Source organism: Coptis chinensis, chromosome 5 (assembly GCF_015680905.1).
Source record: "Coptis chinensis isolate HL-2020 chromosome 5, ASM1568090v1, whole genome shotgun sequence".
NCBI lineage: Eukaryota > Viridiplantae > Streptophyta > Magnoliopsida > Ranunculales > Ranunculaceae > Coptis > Coptis chinensis.
The window spans coordinates 62,409,833-62,416,894 of record NC_141460.1 but is presented as its reverse complement, the minus strand read 5'-3'; the positions used below and the strand labels follow the sequence as shown (position 1 = coordinate 62,416,894).

The 7,062-nt window shown below is 36.0% G+C and overlaps 1 pseudogene; it reads right to left on the bottom strand.

Moving 5' to 3' along the window:
* Positions 1 to 418: 418 nt before the first annotated feature.
* Positions 419 to 5,572, bottom strand: LOC147498251 (cysteine and histidine-rich domain-containing protein RAR1-like; annotated as a pseudogene).
* Between the last annotated feature and the right edge of the window lie 1,490 nt (positions 5,573 to 7,062).

Here is a 7,062-nt window from a genome sequence, read left to right as displayed (position 1 = left end):
TGATTAAAGCGAAGGGTGATATATGAGGTATATGAGGAAAAATTGGAGAAGATTGGTTTAAAGTTAGTGCGCCATTATATATGGTTAGAATATTTTAAGCTCGTGAGGTTTTGGGTTCTACAATAGCTGTTAATCTGCATATAATTAATGGAAGCTATTGGCCTTTTATATATATTTGGTAACACTGAACATGGAGATCGAGAATGTGTTAAGTTACTGATCATCACATTTCTTCTTCTACTTCCATGATCATTGTCAACTTATCTAGGTGGTAATAATAAATCTATCATTGTACTGTAAGGGATAAAACTCCTTTCATCCACACAATGAAGTATTTTAGATGTTAGTTCAAAGTTCAAACACAAGATCTACAATAGAATTAGACTCCCAGCTCTTGAAGCTCTTGAAGAAGGGGTACAAAAATAGGTTTTAGAGACACATCCATGGACATGTTGAGCAGCATTTGACAAAAACATTAGATTGTCACAAATGAACTTGCTGTATTTCCTCCTAACAATTGCTGCTTATGACATTGGATCAGAATTGTGCCACCCCTTTGCACAAGGAGGTATATCTATAAACTCATCAAACTCCTTCACATGAATGTCACAGCATTTCCACTGAAAAGAATAGGCAAAGAAAGACGCATCAACTTTAGAAAGAAACAAGTCCGCAAGTCCCTCGGGACCAAAAATTGCTTTCGGGGAAATATATAAAGGCAAAAAGATCTTACTTCTCTCATCTTATCGTGAAAAATAGCAAGTCCAGGATTGTAACTACACGCAGTGTCATGGCTGTCCTTTTCTTTAAGGGTTTTACCACATCCTTTGTTTCTACAAGTCTGAGGCTCGTTCGGACCAACTATCTTCTTCTTTGGAGCGGGGATCATGTTTCGGAACATCGACATTGTTATCCATAGGTATAACTGGAGCATTCAGAGGTTTTGAGTTTTGTTCTTTAGGTTGTGAGCCTAGGGGGGAAGAAAGACTCAACTTATTATTTCATTCCCCATCTGTTTGCCAATTAATCAGAGTTCTCATTTTAAACAAAAAAGATTTCTATATCAAAATATCATTCCTATTTAAATCAAATTTTGTACCTGGAAAAACGATCCATTAAAGACAGCATGAAACTTCCTTGACGCAGGAATGTGTGACGCCTCGAGACCCAACACACACATCCCGAGGACGAGGAGTGAATCTCGAGGCTGACACCCAATTCTAACGAAATTTCGATAGAGTTTCCTTTGTTTAATCGACATTCGTAAACCCTAAAACCTGTCATAAACCTGGACATTTCATAATACCCTTCCAACAACCATATATATACAAAATCTTCACCCTATACACAACTGTGATGCCCATATACATATCCAAAATGTTTAAGATTAACTACACTCCAATACATCGGGTATTACATCCAAAATGAGCTAGCTCTCAATATATACAACAAAAGAATGAACTAGACTATCTCTATACAACCCAAATATGAACTTGACTCTGTCATCGTCAAGCATAAGGGAATCCTCCCAAATCCCCATAACCATCATCGCTAGGGTTAGGAAAAGCCCCCTCAGAATCGCTAACAATCGAAATGTTAAGTAGGATGAGCAAACAACTATGCCCAGTAGAAACGCACATAACCAATAAATAGTCTACTTATAGAAAACATTTAAAACATGCAGGGTTTCCATAATACGAATCAAAATATCGTGACTATATACATACATCACTAACTAGCATAAATCATTTCGACATGCTTCGTTAATATTCAAAATATAGTTTTCACAATCATCATACAACTATTGTGTGGCATTTGCATCCTATTAGAATGGTGAGGAATGCGGTACTCTCGCCCGATCCAGGCAAATCTCGGTTCAGTACTTTCCAGTGTGAACCATGCACCGTTGTTTTCCTGATTTTACCGGTAGGGAGCTGAAATGCCGTTGTTGTGTTCGTACACACAAAATCCCCAAAGCTTTTAGGGCTCAGGTGGGCCCTGTGACCACGACCCTCATACGGGCTGTCACCTAACTTACGGTAGTCAACCGTTCGACGACTGCAGACTGCTCAGGATCTTGACACACATCCAGGAGTGGACTAAACTCTCACTCCTCGCGTCTAAATCTCATCGAGGTAGCATGTAACCTCACACAAGCTAATCACTATACAACGTGACACGTACAAACATGGTTATCTAGAAAAGTAGAAAAGAAATTCCCGGACTACATCCTGTGATGCATCCCTTTAAAGGTGGCCCACCACCTCGAAAGGTGTACACCACAGTTGGAATCCTAGAGCGAACTGCCGTCTCCGGAAATGCGACAACAGCGGTTCTTTTTAGGAATTCACCAATTCTTTTCCAAATCCCTAAATTGATAAGCATAGTATTATATATATATATATATATATATATATATATATATATATATATATATATATACTCGTATTATCGGTTATTTCAAAATACTATAATTACATATTTAGTTTTCCTTTTAAACTGTTGATTCTGTAGGTGTGAGTTCCTGGATTTTCCACAATCGAGTAAAAACAACCTATAACTCCCAAACGGGCCAGTCATAGTAAATAACAACCAATGATTCCCAAACGGCGAATCATCGTAAATAACAACCACCATCCCGGGAACAATCTAGAACCTCCCACCTAGTTACAAACAACCGGGTAATCCTTACCCGCATACAAAATCCATCTCTCTGTCCCCTTACTGAGACATGAGACGCGAACCCTTCCCCAAAACCAGTTTTGCTCTTTTAACAAAGAAAATAAATCCCCGCTACCCCGATTTCACAAAAAACCATTTTTCACACAAAAACTATACGTATATTTAGTTTATATCGCGGAAAAATACAAATGCAAAATATGAATACTATATATACATGTATGGTTGATACGCCAACTATTTCTTAACAATTTAAACAAATCAAATCATGTATGAAAATAAGCATGCTATATATTGATATGTAGGTTCCTACCTTAGCAAGCTCCGTTCTCCTCAAGCCCATTTAACCGAATCAAGTCCACTTAACCAAATCCACTCGAATTCACTCCTATAACATCAGATGTATACGTCGGTCGTTAGAGTTTATCAAACTAACAAGGAAATTCTTATCTACGAAAGTCGAGAAGAATCTCGACGTTAAGAATTTGGTTTTGTAGATAGTATCAAAACCAAATTCTGTATCAAAACCAAATTCTTTCTCAACGTTAATAATACTAACGTTGAATATTACTAAGTGGGTTGAATAATACTAACGTTAATAATACTAACGTTGAATATTACTAACGTTAATAATAATGCTAACGTTGATAATACTAACGTTAATAATACTAACGTTGAATACTGTAGATAGCGTAGTAATTCTTTCTCGACGTTAATAATACTAAGTGGGTGTTCTTTCTCACTCACTCGGTACTCAACGTGATCTTAAACAAGTGTAGAACCAACATCAATTCTCTAAAATAGATGGAATATACTAAAATCCTTACCAAATCGGTAGAACATCTCCTTAGCTTTCGGTTCCACCAATTTTCGTCCAACTCTATCTCTTCCAACAAGCTACTGCTGAATATTAAAACCCCCAATTCACTTATCTTTCATCAATACAATCAGCTACATCGAAATCGAGTTTAAACATCTAATTAAAACGAAATTACACTCACCTTTCTCTGCGATGCGATGAAATTCCTGGAAATTCGAACTCTTGCAATTGAGGTTATGGTTTCCAAGGGATTGGGTGTTCGAATTCTTGGTTTGGATCACTGAAATTGGGGAGAATTGAGTCTCTCTCTCTTAGGGTTTTAAGAGGTGCGAAATTGGGGAAAAGATGGGTGCGATTTGGGATTGTTTGGTGCGATTTTTCTGTTTTCGCGATTTCGTTCTTTTTTTGTGCGATACGGTTTTTTTTTTTTTTTTTTTTCTTGTTTAATTTGTTAAGGCCCAAGTCCAATATTACCAAATTAGGCTTAAGGTCCTAATTCACTCCTAACCACTAACTCATTTGACTTCGCGTCGTGATTATTTTTCCGGCCCATCCCGCTAATTTTTAATCTCCTACATTCTATCTCACCGCAGCTATAACGATAACCCGCTCATGCGTGTAAGCTGTTAACTCGTACCCGCTTCGAACGCAGAAAGCCGCTAACCGGCATTTTGTCCAATTTCGCATATGGTCGCTTACCTAACATGACTTATGAGTCGGAGTTAAGTTTCATTAAGTTACGTACGTTTGAAATATAAACCCGACGACCAATTTACATAAACGACCCTAGATTTGATATGAAATTTACAAAAATACCCTTAATAATAATTCAGGACTTTACAGAATGCATATGCTTGGGACTCAAGAATATGAACTAGAGAGCATTAAAGAAACTTTGATTCAAGGTACTCATGAGATTCCTTAATAAGCAAAGTCAAAGTTATAACAAAAAGTATCTGGCCGGATGGAAAGATTCTCTTTCCCATGATGTATAGATGGGAGCATTGAAGATGGGAACCAATTCAATGTATGAAAAGAATCAGATCTAATCAATCAAAAACCACAACCAAATCAGGATATTTACTCACAACGCAAGGGTCGAGCTTTCTCCATGGCATTCTAGGTACACAGGCTACATTGTTTCTTTGGGTCATAACCTTTCCTACCATCATACCTTATAATATAAATGCATGAAGTTCTCATGTCAGAATATAGGGAAAATTTTCAAAAAATCACTACAGATTGGTTTTGGACCTTCTATTATAGATTGTATAAAATTCTAGTGTCAAAATGTGGGGAAATTTTCAAAAGAGTGATTTTGGATGAAGTCTTCCAATCTCGGTCAATTGTTTAATTTTTTGAGACCGCATTAATGAAAAATCACCACATCAACAGCACAAGAAGGACCTCCTTTGAACATCTCGCTATTGCTCGCAGAAAGTAAATAAACAAAGCGCATAAAAATAAGATTAACACTTTCTCTATACCATGTTCTGAGCAAAGGAATCCTTGTTTGCATCTTGAGCAAGCCGCTTTCGATGATGCACTATCCAGTGGAGAGGGAATTGGCTTCATTGTAGTAGAAACAACCTTTGTTATCACCAGCTTCTCAGTTGTGTGTTTACCTGTCTTGCATCTTCATTAATAGAAATTTCTGAGCGACTGCTATTCATAGATACGTCAACATAATCATATTTTGAAACCTTAATCAATAGTTGAGATACTACTCATAACAATACAGTTCTAATTCTGCCCTATCTCTACTTATCCAAAAAAAGGTCCGCTCTAGCTCTCTTCCGCCTGTTACTTAAGTCTTCGTTTAATTATATGAACGGAAAGTGCGAAAAAACTGGAGTCTAAATAGAAATACGTAAATTAAAAACTGAATTTGTAACTACCATAAATATTCCATATCTGATAGAAAGTAATACACAAACATGTCAATGCTAACCTGTCGATGCTAACCATTAAAATGATAGGCCTCAGACACTCGAGATAAAATCGGCAAATAAGTGTACAATTTCCGTCTCTAGTATTGTTACTTGCATCAAGAGCATCCTTTGGGCTGGACATTTCAGACCACTTCTCAAAGCTTCATAATCGCAAGCAACAGACCCCAAATTTTCCAATGTTTTCAACAAACTCTTTGACGGGCTTTTAGAGTTTCATATATCACAACATCTTGAACTTGAATGGTACTCTTCTTGGATAGCTTAAGTAGACGATTATTACAGGAATGATAATCTCCAAACGCAGGATGGGAGTATGGATCTTCAAGTCGAAAATGAAACTTCTGAGGTTTGGACAGTAAAGCACATGTCTGTATTAAAAATTCGAAAACCCCACATGAGCAAAGAATATTACATTCGCAATTATGGTCACTATGTTAAGTGTAATATACTAATATATGATATATCGTGTAGCAAACAATAAAATAAAAAGGTGTTCTGAACATTTTATCAAATAGAAACTACTAATACTTTTAAAATAAAACGACTGTAGTTGTAATGAAGTAGGAATTCGTTCAGACAACTTACTTGGTTTGATTTCGGAAATCAACTCTATTTTAATTTGATATCTTGTAAGATGAAGAAAAGTACGTGTTATTTTCGACTGAGAGCAAGCAAGGGTTTAGAATGCGTTCCTTCGCTTCTAAGACTTTCAGTGCAACAAATTAATTTTTTTTTTAATAAAGCCTAAACCAGGATTGATCCTAAGACATGCAAAGAGGAAATTGGAAGACATCTGCCAATACTATTACGGTATTATATTTGAAGGCAGGAAAGAACTGATCAAGAAGCAAAAACTTTAAAAATTATTGTCATAACACACAGAAAGATCACTTTCAAGAAAGATTCAAATGGTAATAAGAAAAGCGAAATAATACAAAGGATCAAGAACTGTCACTCAACTTGGCATTGAGTGCACAATTGTAAGTACACTGAGTAACATCCTCTTCAACCCATTGGGAGGTGAGACCTATATGTAACTTCAAGTCAAACTCCAACACATTCTATGGTACGCGAGTTACGCCTGCGAGACAAATGCCGGACAATATATAAGAAATTTAACAGCATAATAGATTCCATTAAAAAGCAAAAAAGAACCTTAGTCCAAAATATAAGTCATGCGCATTGCCAAAAAAACATTGTAGAATCATATAGGAAAGCAGAAAACAAAAATGAAGGAAAGTAAAAACATTGTAGAATCATAGAGGAAGGCAGAAAACAAAAACGAAGGAAAGTACGTGAAAATAAAAATCTTCATAACAATTGATGAATTAAAACATTTTTCTTCAATATTGTGTTAGTTGAGTAAAAGGGATATCCAAATTGTCAAAAGTTAGTAAGAGAAACAACAATTCCTGAGGCAATATTAGACAACATTAATATAAATTAATTAATGAAATAACATGCTACCAAAACAAACTATATAACCAAGAACAATTGAAAATACCTACATACCTGATCACTAGAAACTACAAAAGATAATTATTTTGCAGCTTTCCTCCAAAACGTATGAGCTTGTAAACGAAAAAGTTGAGTGCCTCTTGTTTGTATTTA